The sequence below is a fragment of the Sus scrofa genome, chromosome 5 (genome assembly GCF_000003025.6).
Source record: "Sus scrofa isolate TJ Tabasco breed Duroc chromosome 5, Sscrofa11.1, whole genome shotgun sequence".
NCBI classification, from domain to species: Eukaryota; Metazoa; Chordata; class Mammalia; order Artiodactyla; family Suidae; genus Sus; species Sus scrofa.
The window spans coordinates 25,604,721-25,625,912 of NC_010447.5; positions in this window are offsets into that span (position 1 = coordinate 25,604,721).

Here is a 21,192-nt window from a genome sequence, read left to right on the forward strand (position 1 = left end):
ACAAAAACAAAAATAAACAAATGGGACCTACCCAAACTTCAAAGTTTCTGCACAGCAAAGGAAACCCTAAACAACACAAAAAGACAACCCACACAATGCGAGAAAATCTTTGCAAATGAATCAACTGACAAGGGATTAATCTCCAAAATTTATAAACACCTTCTGCAGCTCCATACCAAAAAAACAAACAAGCCTATCAAAAAATGGGCAGAAGATCTAAACAGACAGTTCTCCAAAGAAGACATACAGATGGCCAAGAAACACATGAAAAGATGTTCAACATCACTCATTATTAGAGAAAGGCAAATCAAAACCACTCTGAGGTACCACCTTACACCAGCCTTAATGGCCATCATCCAAAAGTCTACAAACAATAAGTGCTAGAGAGGGTGTGGAGAAAAAGGAACCCTAGTACACTGTTGGTGGGATTGTAAATTGGTGCAACCCTGTGGAAAGCAGTATGGAGATTCCTCAGAAAACTAAACATAGAACTAACATTTGATCCAGCAATCCCACTCCTGGGCATCTACCCAGAGAAAACCATGACTCACAAAGACATGTGTACTCCAATGTTCATTGCAGCACTATTTACAATAGCCAAGACATGGAAACAACCTAATTGTCCATCGACAGAGTGGATCAAGAAGAGGTGGTACATATACACAATGGAATATTACTCAGCCACTAAAAGGAATGAAATACCAGCATTTTTAGCAACATGGATGGACCTAGAAACTATCATGCTAAGTGAGGTCAGCCGTACAATGAGACACCAACATCCAATGCTTTCACTGACATGTGGAATCTGAAAAAAGGACAGACTGAACTTCTTTGCAGAACAGATGCTGACTCACAGACATTGAAAAACTTATGGTCTCTGGAGGAGACTGTTTGGGGGGTGGGGGGATGTGCCTGAGCTGTGGGATGGAAATTCTGTGAAATCAGATTGTTATGATCATTATACAACTACGGATGTGATAAATTCATTTGAGTAATAATAAATAAATAAATAAATAATAAAAAAATAAAAATAAAAAAATAAAGTCAAAATGGATTAAAGACTTAAATATAAGAAATGAAAGTGTAAAACTCCTAGAAGAAAATATCGGGGGGAAGGTTCTTGAGATTGGTGTTGGCAATGACTTCTTGGATATGACACCATCATCAGAGAGAGCAGAAGCTAAAAGAGACAAATGGGACGTCTTCAAACTAGAAAACTTCTGCACAACAACGAAAACAATCAGCAAAAATGTATAGGCAACCTACAGAATGAGAAAAATATTTGTAAACTATATATATGATAAGGGGTTAACATCTAAAATATATAATTGACCCTTCGGCTTAATAGCAAAACCAAAACAAAAAACCCACAAATAACTTAATTGAAAAACAAAGGACTTGAGCAATACATTTCTCCAAAGAAGACACAAAATTTTCTAACAAGTCTATGAAAAGATGCTCAACATCATTAATTATAAGGAAAATGCAAAATCAAAATTACAATGAATTATGACATCATGTATCATATGACCTATTAGAGTGATTTTTTTAAGGTAGTAAGTATTGGCAAGGATATGGAGAAATTATGCACTGTTGGTGGGAATGTAAAAAGGGTATAGCCAGTATGGAAAACAGTATGGAAAAAAATTAAAAACAGTACTACTATATGATCCAATAATCCCACTTCTGGGTATATATCCAAAGTAACTGAAGTCAGGATTGTGAAGAGATATTTGTACTCTCATGTTAATGGAAGCATTATTTATAATTGCTAAGACATCAACAACCTAAATGTTCATCAATGGATGAATGGATAAAGAGAATGTATAATATATATACAGCGAAGTATTTTTCAGCCTTATAAAAGAAGGAAGCCCTGCCATTTACAACAACATGGATGAACCTGGAGGACATTATGCTGATAAAAGTTAATCACAGAAGAACAGTTACTGCATGATTTCATTTATATGAAATATCATTCAAAATTAGAAAGTAATCTTCACTGCTGCAAGTTGGGGGAGGGGAGAAATGAGGAACTGTTTTCAACATGTGTAAAGTTCCACTTACACTATATGAACAAGTTCTAGAAATCTTTTATTCAATATAGTGCCTATAGTTAAAATACATATAGTATTTGCACTTGAAAATTTGTTAAGGTAGCTATCATGTTAAATGTTTTAGTACACACATATACACACACCAAAAACAAAAGAAGTAGAAACCCCACAGCCAGCATAATACTCAATGGTGAAAAACTGACAAAGTCTCCCTGCTAAATCCAAGAAAAACATAAGGATGCCTATTTTCATCTATTTCATGACTTGTATTCAACAGTGTTTAAAGTCCTAACCACAGCAATCAGACAAGGAAAAGAAATAAAACATACCAAAATTGGAAGAGAATAGGTAAAACTGACACTATTTGCAAATGACATTATATTCTATATAGAGAACCTTAAAGTATTCAGTCAAAAACTATTAGAATAAATGAAGTCAGCAAGGTAGTAGGATACAAGGGCACAAGATTAGTATTAAAAATCTGTTGCATTTCTTTAAAAACAAAACAACAGAAAAGAAAGTTTAAAAAAATCCCATTTAAAATTATGTAATGTTGGAGTTCCTGTGGTGGCACAGCGGAAACAAGTCCAACTGGGGACCATGAGGTTGTGAGTTCGATCCCTGACCTTGCTCAGAGGGTCAAGGATCTGGCATTGCCGTGAGCTGTGGTGTAGGTCACGGACATGGCTTGGATCTGGAGTTGCTGTAGCTGTGGTCTAGGCCAGTGGCTACAGCTCCAATTGGACCCCTAGCCTGGGAACCTCCATATGCCACAGGTGTGACCCTAAAAAGACTAAAAAAATAAAATCATGTAATGTCAAAAATAAATAAATAATACCTAGAAATAAACTTAATCAAGGAGGTGAAACATTGATAAGGGAAATTAAAAATAATTTAAAGAAATAGAAATATGTCATGCTCTTGTATTGGAAGAATTAATGTAGCTAAAATGGCTATAGTGCCCAAAACAATCTGTAGATTTAATGAAATATCTGTAAAAATACCTATGACATTTTTCACAGAACTAGAACAAATAATCCTAAAATTTATATGTAACCACAAATGACCCAGAATTGCTTAAGCAATCCTGAGGACAAAAAGATGGAGGCATAACCCTTTCTGACTTCAGACAATACTACAAAACTGCAGTAATCAGAATAGTGTGGTATTGGTCATTAAAAACAGATATGTGCATCAGTGGACTAGCATAGACAGTCCAGAAATAAACCGCATACATCTACAGACAAATGTATGACAAAGAAGGGAAGAATACACAATGGAGAAAAGACAGTCTTTTTAGCAAGAGATGTTCGGAAAGCTGGGCAGCTGCATGTTAACCAATGAAATTAAAATACTCCCTCATACCATATACAAAAATAAACTCAAAATGTTTTAAAGACCTAAAGATAAGACATGACACCATAAAATTTCTAGAAGAGAACATACGCAAAACATTCTCTGACATAAGTTGTGCCAATATTTTCTTAGGTCAGTCTTCCAAGGCAGTAGAAATAAAAGCAAAAATAAACAAAGGAACCTAATAAAACTTAAAAGATTTTACACAGTAAAGGAAGCTATAAACAAAACAAAAAGACAAGCTACAAAACAGGAGAAAATATCTGCAAATGATGTGACTCACAAGGGGTTAATATCCAAAATATATAAAGCTTATAATAACACCAAAAAAAGCCAATCAAAAAATGAGTAGGAGACAGAAATAGACATACAGATAGCCAAAAGGTACATGAAACGCAAATCCAAATCACAATGAGGTCACCTCACATTATTCAAAATGGCTGTCATGAAAAATAAAACTAAAAATAGTAAATGCTGGTGAGGGCATGTAGAAAAGGGAACACTTCTACACTGTTGGTGGGAAAGTAACCTGGTGCAGTCACTATGGAAAAAAGTATGAAACTTCCTTTAAAAACTAAAAATAGAGTAACCATATGATCCAGCAATCTCATTCCTGGGTAAATATATGGAAAAAAAAAGAAAACTCTAATATGAAAAGATAGATGCACCCCAGTGTCACAGCACTACTTACAATAGCCAAGACATGGAAACAACCCAAGTGCCCATCAATAGATGATTGTTTTAAGAAGATGTGACATATAAGTGGTATTATTTCATTCTTTTTTATGTCTGACTAATATTCTACTATATGCATGTATGCGTGTGTGTGTATATATAATATATATATATATTACTCACACATAACGAATGAAATACCATTTGCAGCAATATGGATGGATCAAGAGAATACTTAATGAAAAAAGAGAAAGTCAACTACTATATGATGTCACATATGTGGAATCAAAAAAAATACAAATGAATTTATATATAAAATAGAAACAGACTTACAGACATAGAAAACAAATTTATAGTTACCAAAGGGGAGAGGGAAGGAAGGAGGGACAGATTAGAAGGATGAGATTAACAGATACAAACTACTACACATAAAACCGATGAGCAACAAGGATTTAATAGATAACACAGAGAATTATATTCAATATCTTATAATAACCTATAATGGACTATAACCTGAAATATATAATGAATCACTTTTCTGTATACCTGAAACTAACACAATATTATACATCAGCTAATAATATAAGAGAATATGATATTATATACAGAAAATTTCACCCTGCTTTTTCTTTTTTTTTTTTTTTTTTTTTTGTCTTTTTTAGCTATATCTTGGGCCGCTCCCATGGCATATGGAGGTTCCCAGACTAGGGGTCGAATCGGAGCTGTAGCCACCAGCCTACGCCAGAGCCACAGCAACGCGGGATCCGAGCCGCGTCTGCAACCTACACCACAGCTCACCGCAACGCCGGATTGTTTACCCATTAAGCAAGGGCAGGGACCGAACCCGCAACCTCATGGTTCCTAGTCGGATTCGTTAACCACTGCGCCATAATGGGAACTCCGCTTACCCTGCTTTTTCATTTAATATCATAAGCATCTCTGTCCCTCAATAGAAACTTCATAGCATTTGCAAGATAACATATTTAACTTCTTAAAATGTAAAGATTCACCTAGCCACTATACTGTATAATACAGTATCTTTAGAGCTTTTCATTTTCACTATTATTACACAGTAATGTTTGAATCAACATCCTTGTGCACAAATATGTATGTTCAAGTATTAGGGTGTTTGTTTTTAGGGAAAAAAACGTATTCAATTTCTAAATTACAGTTAAACATTTTGGTAGAAGATATTCCTTTATTAAATTTTCAATTATATAGTTTATCTCTGTGCATATTTTGTGATGCAGATATAGAAAGACAAATGAGACAATGATCATGGCTTCAAGTAGGATTTAGTCTAGTGGATATATAGAAAAGTTAATTGACCATGACCATAAAATATATCAGGGTGAACTATATGAAGTTGCTATTTGGTAAATTAAAAGCATTTGCATATAGGCATAGTTACATGCCTTGACATGGTACTGTTGTCCAGATGTTTGTGTCCTGCTCAAATTCATATGTTAAAAAATCTTCATAACATGATGGAGTTAGGACTAAGGGTCTTTAGCAGATGCATAGTTCATGAGAGTGGAACTCTCATGATTGGATTTATAAAGAGACCCCACAGAGCTCCCTTACCCCTTCCACCATGGAAGGACACAGCAAGAGGTCAGCAGCCTAAAATCTGGAAGAGAGTCTCACCTGACCATGCTGGTGCTCTGATCTTGGACTTGCAATCTCCAGAACTGTGAGAATTAATTTTTTGTTATTTATAATCTAACCAGTCTGTGGTATTTTGTTTTAGCAGCCCAAATGGACTAAAGTACATGGCATTATAATAATTGTTATGATGGAAAAATGTGTAGGGTGTGATGAGAGCAAAAATGCATCAGTTATGATTGGCAAAACAGCATTAGCTTTCAGGAGCTGGTGAAATAAACTATTTAGGTTTTAGCAGATAATGGGGGAGGAGTTTGAGGAAGAGTAAAGTTCCTAAAATACCACAGCCAGTTATTCCATTTGGCATATCTCTAGTTATCTTTCAATTTTTCAAGTCTGAATTACCACAGCAGTAATTTGGCCTCATTCTTACAATGGCCAATTCCAACCCCAAATAGCATCTTAAATGGATTTTAAAAACCTAAAACTAAATCTCTTTAAGATTCTTACTGTATCTTCAATTTATTCTGTGTTACACTACATTGGAAAATAAACTAATGAAGATTTTATTTGGAATTGGCAACATTAGTTAAAAAAAGCTATGGTCTTTGGTTTGCAATTCTTTCTGATAGAATATCTTGAAATACTGTTATCAAAAAACTTGTATTTAAAGCAGTTATATCTAGTGACTAAGATGAATGGACAAAGACACTCTGACATGCATGATGCATAGGAGATGCTTATGTATAGAATCCATCTTTTTGCCTCGTATGTCTCTTTATTTTATGAGAATATAGTTCATTATCTCTTCAAGGTGATAACATGTGCACTTTATTTTTCCTTTTAGACATTGATGATTTTTTTATTATCTCCTAAACTTTTTATTGTATAATAAATCCAACACAGAGATGAAAATTAACAATAAAATATAGCAAAATTGCAAAAGAGGAAAAATTTCAAATATGCAAATTTTGTCAACAAATAACAAATTTTAAATTTAGGAAGTTGCTTGTCAAAACCAATTGACTAAACAAATGCTAAATTAAATCCTAATAGAATTAAAAGTAATCCATAAACTGTCTTTACTTGAGGTATAAACTCTCTCTTTTAAACACAATGTGATGAAACATAATAAAACAGTATTAAAAATGGCATTGCTCTAGTAGTGTTTCTTCCCTATTCAAAAAATAGTAGTACTTTTAGTATTTTTTATGTTTGGCTTCTGGCAAGGTCAGTTTCATCTTTTGGGGTATTAAAAAGGTGAAATAAATAAGAACAATTTCACTATTTCATTCTCTATGGTTATATACATGTATATATTGACAAAGTTCAGTAAAATATATCTGATTTTTATTTCTACCTAAACTTTACTTTTTATATATACGTAAAACTTTTAAAATATTTCTTATGATGACTTGATTTGAATTATATCCCTTTTGGATTTTGTGTTGCTTTTTAAAAAACTTGGCGATTGCTTTCATTAATTTTAATTTTTAATCTGATAACTTTATAGCTTTTCTCTTTGACTCTTTGATTAGTGTTTAAAGAGCAAACTTTTGTATTATCTTTAAATTTTCATTTCTTACATATTTGTGTTTTCAAGCAACTGAAGCAAGGTAAATGGAATGCTGTAGATTCTTTTACAAGTTATTATTTGTAGTCTTAGTTTGATAGTGCTGCAAATCAAAAATATGAACAATGACTTAATAAAGATGTATGGGTCTTTATTTTCAAAGCATACCATTATTTAAGAATTTTATTTGCTATGTGATCTCTTTCTAATTCACTTACCTTGTATAACTCTTCTTTTGATTCTGTTAATCAAATCTATTTTTTTATTGTTGAGTTACTTTACATTTCTCTGTTATATAATCATTATTAGCAGAAACAAATGCAGTTTATTAAGTAAAATCTATTTCAGAATATATTTAAAGAAAATGTAAGCATGTTTTCATTTTGTTATTTACTTGAAACTAAGTTTTGTTTATCATGTAAATAAATTCCTTTCTGTCTTATTGGCATTTATTCAACTTTTGTTCACTGTTGTCCCCATAAATCTAAGTCTTTTTGTTTTATAGATCTTCCTTATATTGTTTTTACAAAACTATCAAATTAAAAGTAAATTATAATTCTTACTATGAATCTGTTCTTAAGATAATGGGCTACAAAATAACTAGTAATTTTCATGTCACTTAGAACTGTGTTTCTCTACTCCATCATTTCCAGGTATAAAACATTTTGGTATGAAATGTGTCCCATATTTTGTATTCCATATTCCAGTTGGATTAGTAAGGCTATTGTGATCTCCCTAGCTTTTGGAATCTCATTTGAGAAGTAAATAAGAAAACAAAAACCATAATGGACCAGTCCTAAATTATGCAAATAGGAATACAAGGAAATTTGTGATAAAGCAGCATGAATTCACTAAAAAAATTGTATTCATTGGTTGCACCATGGATAAAAGTGTTTTGATTGGCAGTTCTTATAATTATCACCTAGGGCACTGGGCCACCCAAAATGGGTAAACAGCAATAAATGGAAAGCAGCAATGCATTCAGAATGTTGCACTGTGGGATTGCCAGGCCAAACTGACATTTCTGTTATTGGTTATAAGTTGAGTAGAAGTTGAAAGAGATATTTAAGCATTATATCAAGATTGGAATTTGATCAATGCTAAGGTTCAAATTGAGTGACAGTCTAGCCTGGTGTCATCCAAACATCAAAGTAAAGAAAGAAGAAAATTTTGAAAGATGAGGGGAACTAGTAACTCTGTCCCTTTTGCAATTCTTATACCAATTCTTATTCATTCTGTATGATTGTTTTGAAATCTGTTATTTTTACTTCTCTAGTACAAACAAATGTTTCTTATGCATTAAGCCACATAAAAATTAGGCAAGCTCTAAACCTCAGTTACTTGCCATTTTCCAAGTGGACTGTGAATTCTTTGTCAAATCCATTTTTACTGTAAAACTTGGGGAACTTTTTTGTGTGTCTCTGATCTCTTGTGAGACCATAGCTAAATAATTAAGAATTCCTGTTATGGCTACACTAAAAACTACATATTATAGAATGATATAATGAGGTTGGAGTACTTGGGATACTTAGGTTTAAATCCTGATTCAGTTACTGAAAACTTTAAGAAAATCCTTTTTAGTCTTTTTAGTAGATAGTATAGTAGAGCACTTAAGTTGATGGATTTTAGACATAGACTGCTTGGATTCACATCTTTAGCTATTTACCCTTCAGGAAGGTACTTTTCTCTCAGGAAAGAGTGAAGAATGCTTCTCTGATTACTGTAGGTACCAGCTCACAGATGGCTAGAGCTGAAGGAAGGGAGAAACTTACTCTTAAATTAATTTTGCAGTTTTTATTATTAGTATTGATCTGGACTTAGTAAATACTGAACATAGATTGTACTTCTGGACTTAGTTTTTTTGTTTTGTTTGCCTATTTGCTTTTTTAAAATAAAAGATTAGAAAAGTCTTAAGGACTACTTTTCTTATCATTGGAGGCAAAGAAAATTAGATGAGTAACTTAAAGGGACGGTGGAAGCAAAAATTGAATTGTTTTACGATTACTGTCCTAAGCCCTGGTTGTTTACAATAGCAGTAATACCCAGATTTTGCAAAGATATAGCTGCTATGTTGGGAACTCCTCCAACCCACTGTCAACACTGCGCTTTTCTGAATGCAACTTAATACATATAAAGGAGCCCTATTCTCTTTGTAGAATTATTCCTGACATATTCCTATTTTATTTACTTTTGTCTAACCCTGGTCTTGTTATGGTTCTCTTAAAATACTCTCATATATTTACTGCATATTATGTTCTTATACTAAAAAGAAACATAACATTAAATGTAATAAGTAGGGTTAACATATCCAAGGTACCTGTATAAAGTGAATCCTTGGTTTTAAGACTAATTGAAACAGTTGAAACACCAGTTACAATTTGTTGACAGCAATATGTCCCTGGAAATTACAGTTCAATATCAGTTTCTGTGGTCCTCTACTTATCCTCTGTGTAGTGAAAGAGCATATGGATGAAAAGAAATGGTAGCATACTCTTCACTTTCAATGAATCATAAATACTTTACATAAAAGGACAATTGAACTTTATGTATTGAATGTGCTATGTAACAGTCTATCATCCTTGATAGTTTTATTTTCATTCCTATGGAAGACACTGCTCTTTGGAACTTACATCATCTCCTATAATATATCACCTACTTGGAGGGTACCATGTGACCAGTATTTGAGAAGTATTATTCAGACTACCAAGACCAACAAGGTGAATGTCACAGCTAGAATGAGTTCTCACCATACAAATAATTCCCTTGGCCTCATGCCTTTTTAGAGTCTTTATTATAATTTCCAACTTATTGTAATTGTCCAAAGAGATTTGTAACAACAAAGAATGAAATAACTCAAATAGCTATGATTTTCAGACTCTGCCAATGTGGCCTGAAAAATCCAGGAAAACTGCCTAGTTAGTAAGTATGTCTTTCAAGCTTCATCTGTGCTTTTTCTCTGATGCACTCCATAAGCCAAGGAACTTTAGGAAAGTAAAATACCTGACAATAATGTGATCTATATAAATTTCCTCTATATGTTTATTAGACCATAAAGAAATGGCCTTTTATATTCTAACTATGCATTGTTCTCATGTTCCCCCATTATTGATTGTATATGTTGGCATATTACTCTTCTAATAGCTTCTATATGACATTTACAATTGTAAACATAACTTAAAACATCATAATATTAAAATGAAAAATACATAGCCATTTTAGAAGTGAACCCTGCTGCTTGAGGTATGGTTCTCAGATCAATAGCATCAGCCCTTTCTTTGGGAACTTGTGAAAAATGTAGAATTCTCAGAGTCACCTCAGATTTAGTATATTAGAATCTGCATGTGAGCAAGATCTCTATTATATACAGAGTGAAGTATAAAAAGCACTATTCTAAAATTGTAATAGAAATCTTACGGAGGAACTACAGACATAGATTAGAGTAAATCAACACACTCTATTTTTCTTCTATTACAAACTTTTAAAAATGATTATTTTCTTTGAGTAAAACATCATAAGAAACTACTGAGTCAAAATCCTATTGACTGATGATTAGGTTTATTTGATGTAGTAATATGGAAAATAGCATGCAGTGAGGATGGTTGACTATAGGAGGGGATGGAAACAAAAAATACAAATTACCAATGTTTTATAGCATAATTTTTGAAATGTAAGTACATCTCAAATATGTGTGATCAATTTATGTGTTGCTTTTTAAGGATCACAGGTTGTCTTTTGTTTTTGTTGATTTCTTATTCTGCTGTGCAGAAGCTTTTTAGTTTGATGTAGTCTATGGAACATTGTCTTTAAAGTGATGGAAGAATGAATGATGTAAGCACTGTACCTGCATTTGAAAACTTCTGACTTAAGGCCTTTCCTTAAAAATGTTTTAGATGCCTGGAATTTTCTATTCTTTCTTACATAAATTACTTACATATGATATTGGTTCTTCTTATTTTTTAATGGAGTGAAAATTTAGACTCACTGCAGACTTTATATTTTTATAATCATTTTCTCTGGTTTTAAAATTTGCCATTGTGCTATATTTATTAACTTTTTAAGATAACATGTCATTAACCTTTGTAAATATTTTACTCAGTATTGACTTGAAAAACCTTTAGTATTAAATCCAAATTGCTTAATAGTAATTTTATGTAATAAATTTTCATAAATAAGTACTACCAACATAAATTTGAGTCAAAACCAACTCTTGTTAAGCATACTCCTCAATTTGTGGGTGTAAAGGAAGTAGCCTACAAGCTATAAATTTTCTGGTCATTTTCAGTAGCAGAGTGAATTTATGAATTCTGAGTTGGCTAAGTGGAGGTGGGTTATATCTTCTTAATTTATTTTACATTTTCTGTTATTTTAGCTTTGGTTGCTTGATTCTTTTTGAGTTTATTTTTGCAGAATACAAAATATGTTGCACATTTTACCTTACCTATACGTTCTCATTTTTCCACTGACACATGGCTTAATATGCTACATGTATCTCACAGATCATAGCATAAGCTGTACTCCATGTGATCAGAAGGACAGCAGCATTATGAAATACGTGATTGACCTAAAGCAAGCAGAGTGCCAAACATTGCTCCACAAAGAGGGGTTTATTTGGGACCAGCAGAGAACTGTATTTAGGGTTTGCAACTATGGCAAGTCACAAGCAAGCTCCCACATAGCAAAGGAGAGAGAACACAATTACAGTGGAGAAAGGAAGTTGGGCAGCTATAGCAAAGGGTCCTGGGTTTTCAATGACTGAATCCTTGACAGAAAAGAAGAGTAATCTTTCTTTTTATTGAGCTCTGCTATTGTCACAGGACATGAGAGTTCCTCCTTCTGGGCTCCCAACTCTCTTAAACTGAGGTTTCAGTTTAATTTTTTTGACAACTTCTCTCACCACCACCTGAAACTAACAGAGTTAGATGATGAGAGGAGATCAAGATGGCAGAATAGAGGGACATGGAGCTCACCTCCTTCCACAAATACATCAAAAACATATCTACATGTGGAACAGTTTTCACAGAATTCCTATTGAAAGCTTGCAGAAGAGCTCATACAAACAAAGCTGTAAGATCCCCACTTAACCACGTAGGACCAAAGGAAAAGGAAGAAGAGTAGGAATCAGGATGGAACCTGTGCCCTTGAGATGAAGCTGTGAGGGGTGAAAGGTTCTCTCATCCTGAGAACCACCTTCATTGGCTGAGGGGGACGGGGGGGGTGTCTGCCAGGACAGATAGGGAGCTTCAGAGGCACAAGAGGAAAATGTGGGAGCTGGCCTGCACCTTCAGGGTAGTGAGAATGACCAGCACATATAGTTCTCTCCACATCACTGCACTTTCCAGCCCAAGATGTGCATGTGCTGGTGTGCTTAGTGACTAGGTGCTGAAACTGGGCTTTGGCAGTCAGATACAGAGAGATGACACAGTCTGGCTGCTTGGAAGACAGCCCCAAAATCTTGGAGTATAGCTAGGGCTGTGACTCGGGGTGTACACAAGATATAGCACAGGTTTGCCAGAGGAGCCTCATTGTCAACGTGGGAAGGGAGGGGCATATGTTTTCCACAGCAGCCTCACTGGCAGTATGCTCACAGTGGGGTGTGTCTCTGGTCACCTGGGTTTTTTCCAACTTTGTGAGTGTGCACACATGGAGGTGGGGCTTAAATCTGAGATAATTGCCAGCCCTCCCACAACAGACACAGGGACAAGCTTCAGTGGGCTTTCAAACAGGTGGCTTTGTGAGGAATGTGGCCCCTGAGGGAATCACCAGAAACAGTGATCTTTGTGAGCACACATACCAGGTGGCCACTGGCATCACAGACTTGCATACCCCTGTGGATACCTCTGAGGGAAGAATATGCAATGGCTTCTGTTCCAGAGGGAGCACTCCAGTCCTGCTTACCTCACACTGTAGCTTATAACTGGATCCAGGAGCTTCTAGTCCAACCACTGGGTTGTTGACCCTGTCCTCAACAAAGATGTGACAACTAGAACACAAAGAGGAGGCTGTGCCTAACATCCAGTGCAGCCTCTAGTCATCACACCAGATACACCCTTTATCAATGGGACAAGGGCCAGTACATCCTGAGGAAAGATGTTGCAAGAATCCTTAGCAGAAAGAACCCTCACACCAAAAATATTGGACTCACACAGTCTACACAGGGTCACTTCCACATAAAAACAGTCTTCAAGACTACAGTGGCTATTTCTCCTAAATTTATAGTCAGAAGAGTGTTAATAAAATGAAAAAGAAGAACAACCACTTTCAGTTAAAAGAACAAGAGAAATCTCCTGAATGAACAACAGCATCAACCTATCTAGTTTACTAGACTCCGAGTTCAAAAAGGAGGTAATAAAAATGCTGAAGGAATTAAAAAAGTCTACTGTGGGAAATGCATATCACTGTAACAAGGAACAAAAAACTACAAAAAGGAACAGATCAAAATTAGACAATTGCTGAGATAAAAATGAGCTAAAGGCAATAAATAGTAAATAAATAATGCAGAAGAATGAGTAAGTTATCTGGAAGATAAAAATAACAGAAACCACCCAATGACAACAGCAAACAAAAAGACCAAAAAAAAAAAAAATTAAAGCAACATACAAGATACGTGGCATAATATAAAGCATATAAATCTACACATAATAGGAAATTCCAGAAGGAGAAGAAAGAAAAAAGGGGGGAATCAAAAAATATATTTGAAGAAATTATAGTTGAAAAATTCCCAAACCTAAAGAAGAAAACAGATATACAGGTATAAGAAGCACAAAAGATCCCAAACAAGATGAACTCAAACAAAACTTACTCTAAGACATATCATATTAAAATGGTAAAAGTAAAAAATAAAGATTTGAATGACAGAAAGAGAATTGCCCTAGGGCTAGCAGTTTGTTGTTTTTTTTTTTAATTTACAGAAACTTTTCAAGCCAGAAGTGAGTAGCAAGATATATTCAATGTTCTGAAAGGGGAAGATGTGTACCAAAGACACTACTTAGCAAGGTTATCATTTAGAATAGAAGGAGATATAAAGAGTTTCTCAGAGAAGTAAAAACAAAGAATAAAGCAAACCTATATTAAAAGAAATACTGGGGAATTCCTTTTGTGACTCAGTGTTAATGAACACAACTAGTATCTGTGAGGATGGGGATTGATCCCTGGCCTCACTCAGTGGGTTAAAGGATCCAGGGTTGCCATGAGCTGTGGTATAGGTCACAGACATGGCTCAGATCCTGTGTTGCTATGGCTGTGGTGTAGGCTGGTAGCTACAACTCTGATTAAACTCTTAGCTGGGAAGTTCCATATGCCATGGGTGTGGCCCTAAAAAGACAAAGAAAAAAGAATCCTAAAAGGTCCTCTCTAAGTATAAAAGAAGCAAGAATCTATAAAAAAGGGAAAAGTCATAATAGCAAAGGCAAATATATAAAAGTATTGAAGATTGGGCATTCCCATTGTGGCTCAGTGGGTTAGGACATGGTGTTGTCTCTGTGAGGATGCAGATTTGATCCTTGGTCTTGATCAATGGGTTAAGGATCCAGCGATGCTGCAACCTGCAATACTGGTTGCAGATATGCCTTGGATTGGGCATTGCTGTCACTGTGGCATAGGCCAGTAGCTACAGCTCCGATTTGACCCAGGAACTTCCATGTGCCATAGTTGCAGCCTCAAAAAGAAAAAAAAAAAAAATTGAAGATCACTTAAATAGATGAAAAAACAATAAAAAGTCTGGGAAAACAATTACTTTATATATTTATTTATGTATTTAGTCTTTTCAGGGCTACACCCATGGCACATGGAAGTTTCCAGGCTAGAGATCAAATCAGAACTGCAGCTGCTGGCCTATGCCAAAGCCACAGCAATGCTGGATCTGAGCTGTGCCTGTGATGCACACCACAGCTCATGGCAATGCCAGATCCTTAACCCACTGAGTGAGGCCAGAGATTGAACCCATATCCTTATGGATACTAGTCAGGTTTGTTACTGCTGAGCAACGATGGGAACTCTAGGAAAGCAATTATAGTTACAATGAAGAACAAAATAATGAACATGAACTTGTATAACAGGACATCAAAACTAACAAAATGGAGGAGGGGAGTAAGAAAACTTAGATCTTTTAGAATGTGTTTGAGCTTATGTGACTACCAGTCTAAAGCAAGTATACATAATTATTGGTTAACATACTTAAAAATCAGAGTAACCACAAATTGAAAGCATACAATATTTTTTTAAAAACCCCAGCAAATTGCAAGCATAATACAAAAGAAAACCATCAAACCACCAAAGGAAAATCAAAAAAGAACAAGAAAAAAATACAAAGTCAATTGCAAAATGAGGTTTAAATGGCAATAAATAATACTTATCAAGAATTACTTTACATATCAATGGACTAAATTTACAGATCAAAAGATATAGAGTGACATATTGGATAGTAAACTAAGATCCTAAAAAATTCTACCTATAACAGACCCACTTTAGGGCAGAAGACACATATTGATTGAAACTGAGGGGATAGAAAATGATATTTGGTGGAAATGGAAATGACAAAGTAGGGGTATCAATATTCATATCAGACAAAATAGACTTTAAAACAAAGTCTAAAAAGAAAAACAAAGAGGACACTTTATAATGATAAAAGAATCAATACAAGAAGAGGACATTAAAATTGTTACCAAATAAGCACTCAATATAGGAGCACCTAAATAAATAAAATACTAACAGACATAAAGGGAGAAACTGACAGAAATACTATAATAGTAAGAGAACTTAAACACTCCACTGACATCAAAGGACAGTTCTCTCAGAAAATCAAGAAGGCAGCAGAGACTCTACATGACACCATAGGACAGGTAGAATTAACTGATACCTACAGGACACTACATCCTGCCCAAAAAATGGAATACACATTCTTTTGAAATGCACATGGAACTTTCTCTAGAGCAGACTACATACTAGGACACAAAACAAGGCTTAACAAATTTAATAGGAAAGAAAGTATTAAATATCTTTTCTGACAATGGCATGAAACTAAAAATCAACCATAGAGAAATGAGAAAATAAATGATTACATGGAAATTAAATAGCATGCTACTAAAAATCCAAGGGGTTAACAATGAAATCAAAGAAGAAATTTTTTACAAATTGAGACAAACAATGATGAAAACCCAACCATTCTATAAACCCATCCTATAAAAATCTATATGATGCAGGAAAAACATCCTTAGAGCAAAGATCATAGCAATATGGGCCTCTTAAAAAAAATACTAAAAAAATGCCAGGTAAACAAATTAACCTACCACCTAAAAGAATCATAATAAGAACAAACAAAACCTGCAGTCAGTAGAAGGAGGTAAATAATAAAGATCAATAAGGAAAGAAGAGATTTAAAAATCAGAAAAAAAAAATCAAGAAACCCAAGAGCTGGTTCTTTGAAAGGATAAACAAAATTGACCAACCTCTGGCTAGGATCACCAAGAAAAAAGAGAGGACCCAAATAGACAAAATAATAAAGAGGAGAAGTAACAAGCAATACCACATAGATACAAAAATAATAAAATATTATGAAGATATATGCCATGAAAATGGACAGTCTAAAATAATGGACAAGTTTCTAGAAAAATAGAGCCTTGATTCAAGACTGAATCAAGGAAAAACATAAAACTTGAAGACCAATCACCAGAAGTGAAATAGAACCTGAAACTTACAAAAACTCCCTACAAAGACCTAGGACCACATGACTTCGCTGGGGAATTCTACCAAATATACATAGAAGAATTTATACTGATAAGTCTCAAACTCTTCCAAAAGATTGAAAAGGAAAGATCACTCCAAAAATCATTCTATTAAGCCACTATCACCCTGATAACAAAAAGTAAAGACACTACCCAAAATGAAATTTGCAGGCCAATATGTTTGATGAATATAGATATAAAAATCCTAAACAAAGCATTAGCAAATCAGTGCAACACATAAAAAGTGTCATACACCACAATCGAGGCAGAGTCATCCCAGAGTCACAAGGACAGTTCAATATATGCAAATCAATCAATGAAATACACCCAACCAAGAAAAGACAAAAACTACATAATCATCTCAATAGATGTAGAAAAACCATTTGATAAAATTCAATATATATTCATGCTAAAGATCTCTTGTAAAAGTGGATATAGAGAGAACATATCATAATAAAAGAATAAGACTGTGTATTATGACCACAGTCAACATAATACTCCATATTGAAAAGCTGAAAGCTTTCTTGCTAAAATCTGGAGGCAAGCAAGATGCCCACTCTCACCACTTCCATTCAACCTAGGGGTAGAAGTTCTAGCCACAGCAGTCAGACAAGAGAAAGAAATAAAAGGAATCCAAATCAGAATGGAAGAAGTAATATCATCATTATCTTCAGATGACGTGATACTCTATACAGAAAACTCTAATGAATCCATACAAAACCTATTAGAACTGATGAATTCGGCAAGATGGCAAGATATAAGATTAATATACAGAAAACTTGTACTTCTTTATACTAACAATGACATATCAGAAAAGAAAGTAAAAAGTTATCCTGTTTTGGGGGGTTTTGTTTTCTTGTTTTGTTTTTTTGCCTTTTATAGGGCCGCTCCATGGCATATGGAGGTTCCCAGGCTAGGGGTCTAATTGGAGCTGTAGCCATTGGCCTACACCAAAGCCACAGCAATGTGGGATCCAAGCTGCGTCTGCAACCTACACCACAGCTTATGGCAACACCGGATCCTTAATCCACTGAGCAAGGCCAGGGATCGAACCCACAACCTCATGGTTCCTAGTTGGATTTGTTAACCACTGCACTACGATGGGAATTCCAAAAGTAATCCTGTTTAAAACCACATCAAGTGCTCACTTTGGCAGCACATATACTAAAATTGGAATGATATAGAGAAGATCAGCATGGCCCCTGATCAAGGATGACATGCAAATTCGTAAAGCATTCCATATTTTTAAGACATGGAAACACCCACTGACAGATGAGTGGATTAAGAAGATGTGGTATATATATACATGATGGAATACTACTCAGCCATAAAAAACAAAATAATGCCATTTGCAGCAACATGGACGGAGCTAGAGACTCTCATACCAGGTGAAGTATGTCAGAAAGAGAAAGACAAATACCATATCACATCACTTATATCTGGAATCTAATACATGGCACAAATGAACCTTGCCACAGAAAAGAAAATCATGGACATGGAGAACAGACTCGTGGTTGCCCAGGGGGAGGGGGAGGGAGTGGGATAGATTGGGAACTTGGGGTTAACAGATGCAAACTATTGCCTTTGGAATGGTGAAGCAATAAGAGCCTGCTGTATAGCACTAGGAACTATGTCTAGTCACTTATGAGGGAGCATGATAGTGTGAGAAAAAAGAATGTATACATGGATGTGTAACTGGGTCACCTTGCTGTACAGTAGAAAATTGACAGAAAATTAAACCAGTTATGATGTAAAAAATAAAAATCATTATAAAATATAAAAAAATAAAACCACATCAAAAGATAAAATATCTAGGAATAAACCTAACCAAGAAAGTGAAAGACTTATACATTGAGAACTATAAAACATTAATAAAGAAAACTGAAGGTGATTCAGGACATGGAAAGATATCCCATGCTCTTGGATTGGATGAATTTTTAGTTAAAATGACCATACTATACAAAGCAATCTATACATTTAATGCAATCTTGGAGTTTTCTTGGGGTGCAGTAGGTTAAAGATCCAGTGTTGTCACTGCAACTGCTTGCATCACTGCTGCGGCATGAGTTTGATCCCTGGCCCAGGAACTTCCACATGCCTAGGGTATAGCCAAGAAAGAATAAATAAAGAAATTTTTAAAATAATTAAAAATATAATGCTATTAATTTACCTATGACATTTTCATAGAACTAGAACAAATAATCCTAAAAGTTATATATAACCACAAAAGACCCAGATTGCCAAGCAATCCTAAGGAAATAGAACAAAGCAGAGGTATAAGCCTTTTAGACTTCAGACAACACTACAAAGCTGTAATAGTCAAAACATCATGGTATCAACACAAAGGTATATAGATCAATGGAACATAATAGCCAGCCCAGAAATAAGCCCTCAGACCTAGTCTATTAACCATGGACAAGAAGCAAGAATATTCGATGGGGAAAAGAGAGTCTCTTCAGCAATTATGCACGACGACATGTAAATCAATGAAGTTTGAATACTTCCTCACACCAAACACAAAAATAAACTCAGAATGGCTTAAAGACTTAAATATAAGACAAGATACCTTGAAATTCCTAGAAGAGAATGTAGGCAAAACATACTCTAACATAGATTATAGCAATGGTTTTTTATGTCAGTCTCCCAAGGCAATAAAAATAAAAGCAAAAATAAATAAATGGTGCCTAATAAAAATTGTGTACAGCAAAGGAAACCATAAACCAAAGAAGATAACCTATGGACTGGGAGAAAATATTTGCAAATTATGTGAATGACAGGGCTTAATTTCCAAATATACAAATAGCTTATACAACTCAATATCAAAAACAAGTCAATAAAAAATGGGCAGACGAGCTAAAGAGACATTTCTCCAGAGAAGACATACAGATGGCCAATAGGCACATGAAAAGATGTTCAACACTGCTAACTATTAGACAAATGAAAATAAAAACTACAATGAAGTATCAGTTCACACTGGTCAGAATGGCCATTATCAAAAAGTCTACAAATGATAAATGCTGCAGAAGGTATGGAGAAAAGACCCCTCCTACACTGGTGGTGGGAATGTAAATTGGTGCAGCCGCTATAGTAAATAGTATGGGGGTTCCTTAAAAAAACTAAAAAGTCTATCAAGGTCAGCCTAGCTATCTTAACGTCAACATTTATTAAAAATACTTATTTAAAAATGAAAAATCCAGGATAACAAAATGTCACTCAGTTAAACCCTGGGATACATTTATACTAATTATAGAGAACATGGAATGGAAATATAGTTAGGTATAATAAAGTCCATTTATTATTGAAGAAATTTTTGAAGGCTGCTCACAGATTCAGTCTCATTCATATTTGCATATACCATGTGTCTTAATTGCTTCCAGATATATAGAAGAGGTATAATATTGTTTGAAGAAAAAAATGAATAATCTATTTTATCACCAAATTGTGCTGTAAATCAGGCATATATTTGTGAGAAGTTTGCTTAGAAATGTTGTTAATGGAAATAGAACAATGCCACTGAAAACACAAGTAAAAGCCCATGTCCTAACCTTATTAGTGGTTTAAGCAAATTAACTAGAAAAAAATTCTACTGTGGACTGTAATGAATTTGAATTCTTACTACTTACAGGAGAAATTAGATAACCTGAATAAAGTAAAAATCCTAAAGAATCATTTTGTCTCTGAACTCTTCAATTTGTATGCATTAAATATGAAGATATTTTTATAAGTTAATCATATCTCAGTAAAGTGGTTTAAAAAAAGAATTATCATTAATTTTTGTGAAATAGTTCAATTATTTGTACAACTAGTTGAATCATTTGCATTATTATTACAAAGGGCAGGGTTGAAAAAACTCGGTGACTCTGTATCGGTGCTATAGCTGCAGAAAGCAGCAGTTACACAAATGTCCAACAAAATGCTTCTGAAATAACTTTGAAAAAAATTATAGAAATATTGCTTCTGTGAGATTCTAAGAGATGCAGAGCTTTAGTAAGGCTACTAAAAACAGATGATTGATAGAAGTATAATACATTGCTGTATTACAATACAATATTTTATGATCCATGGCCACTATAAAATGCATTATCAGGCATACAGGAACTCAAATATTAATGCAAAATAAACATTATTGTATCATAATAGTCTTAGAAAAATCTAAATCAAAAGGTGAGTCAGTGCTATGTTGTCAACAATACAATTAGGTAAATAT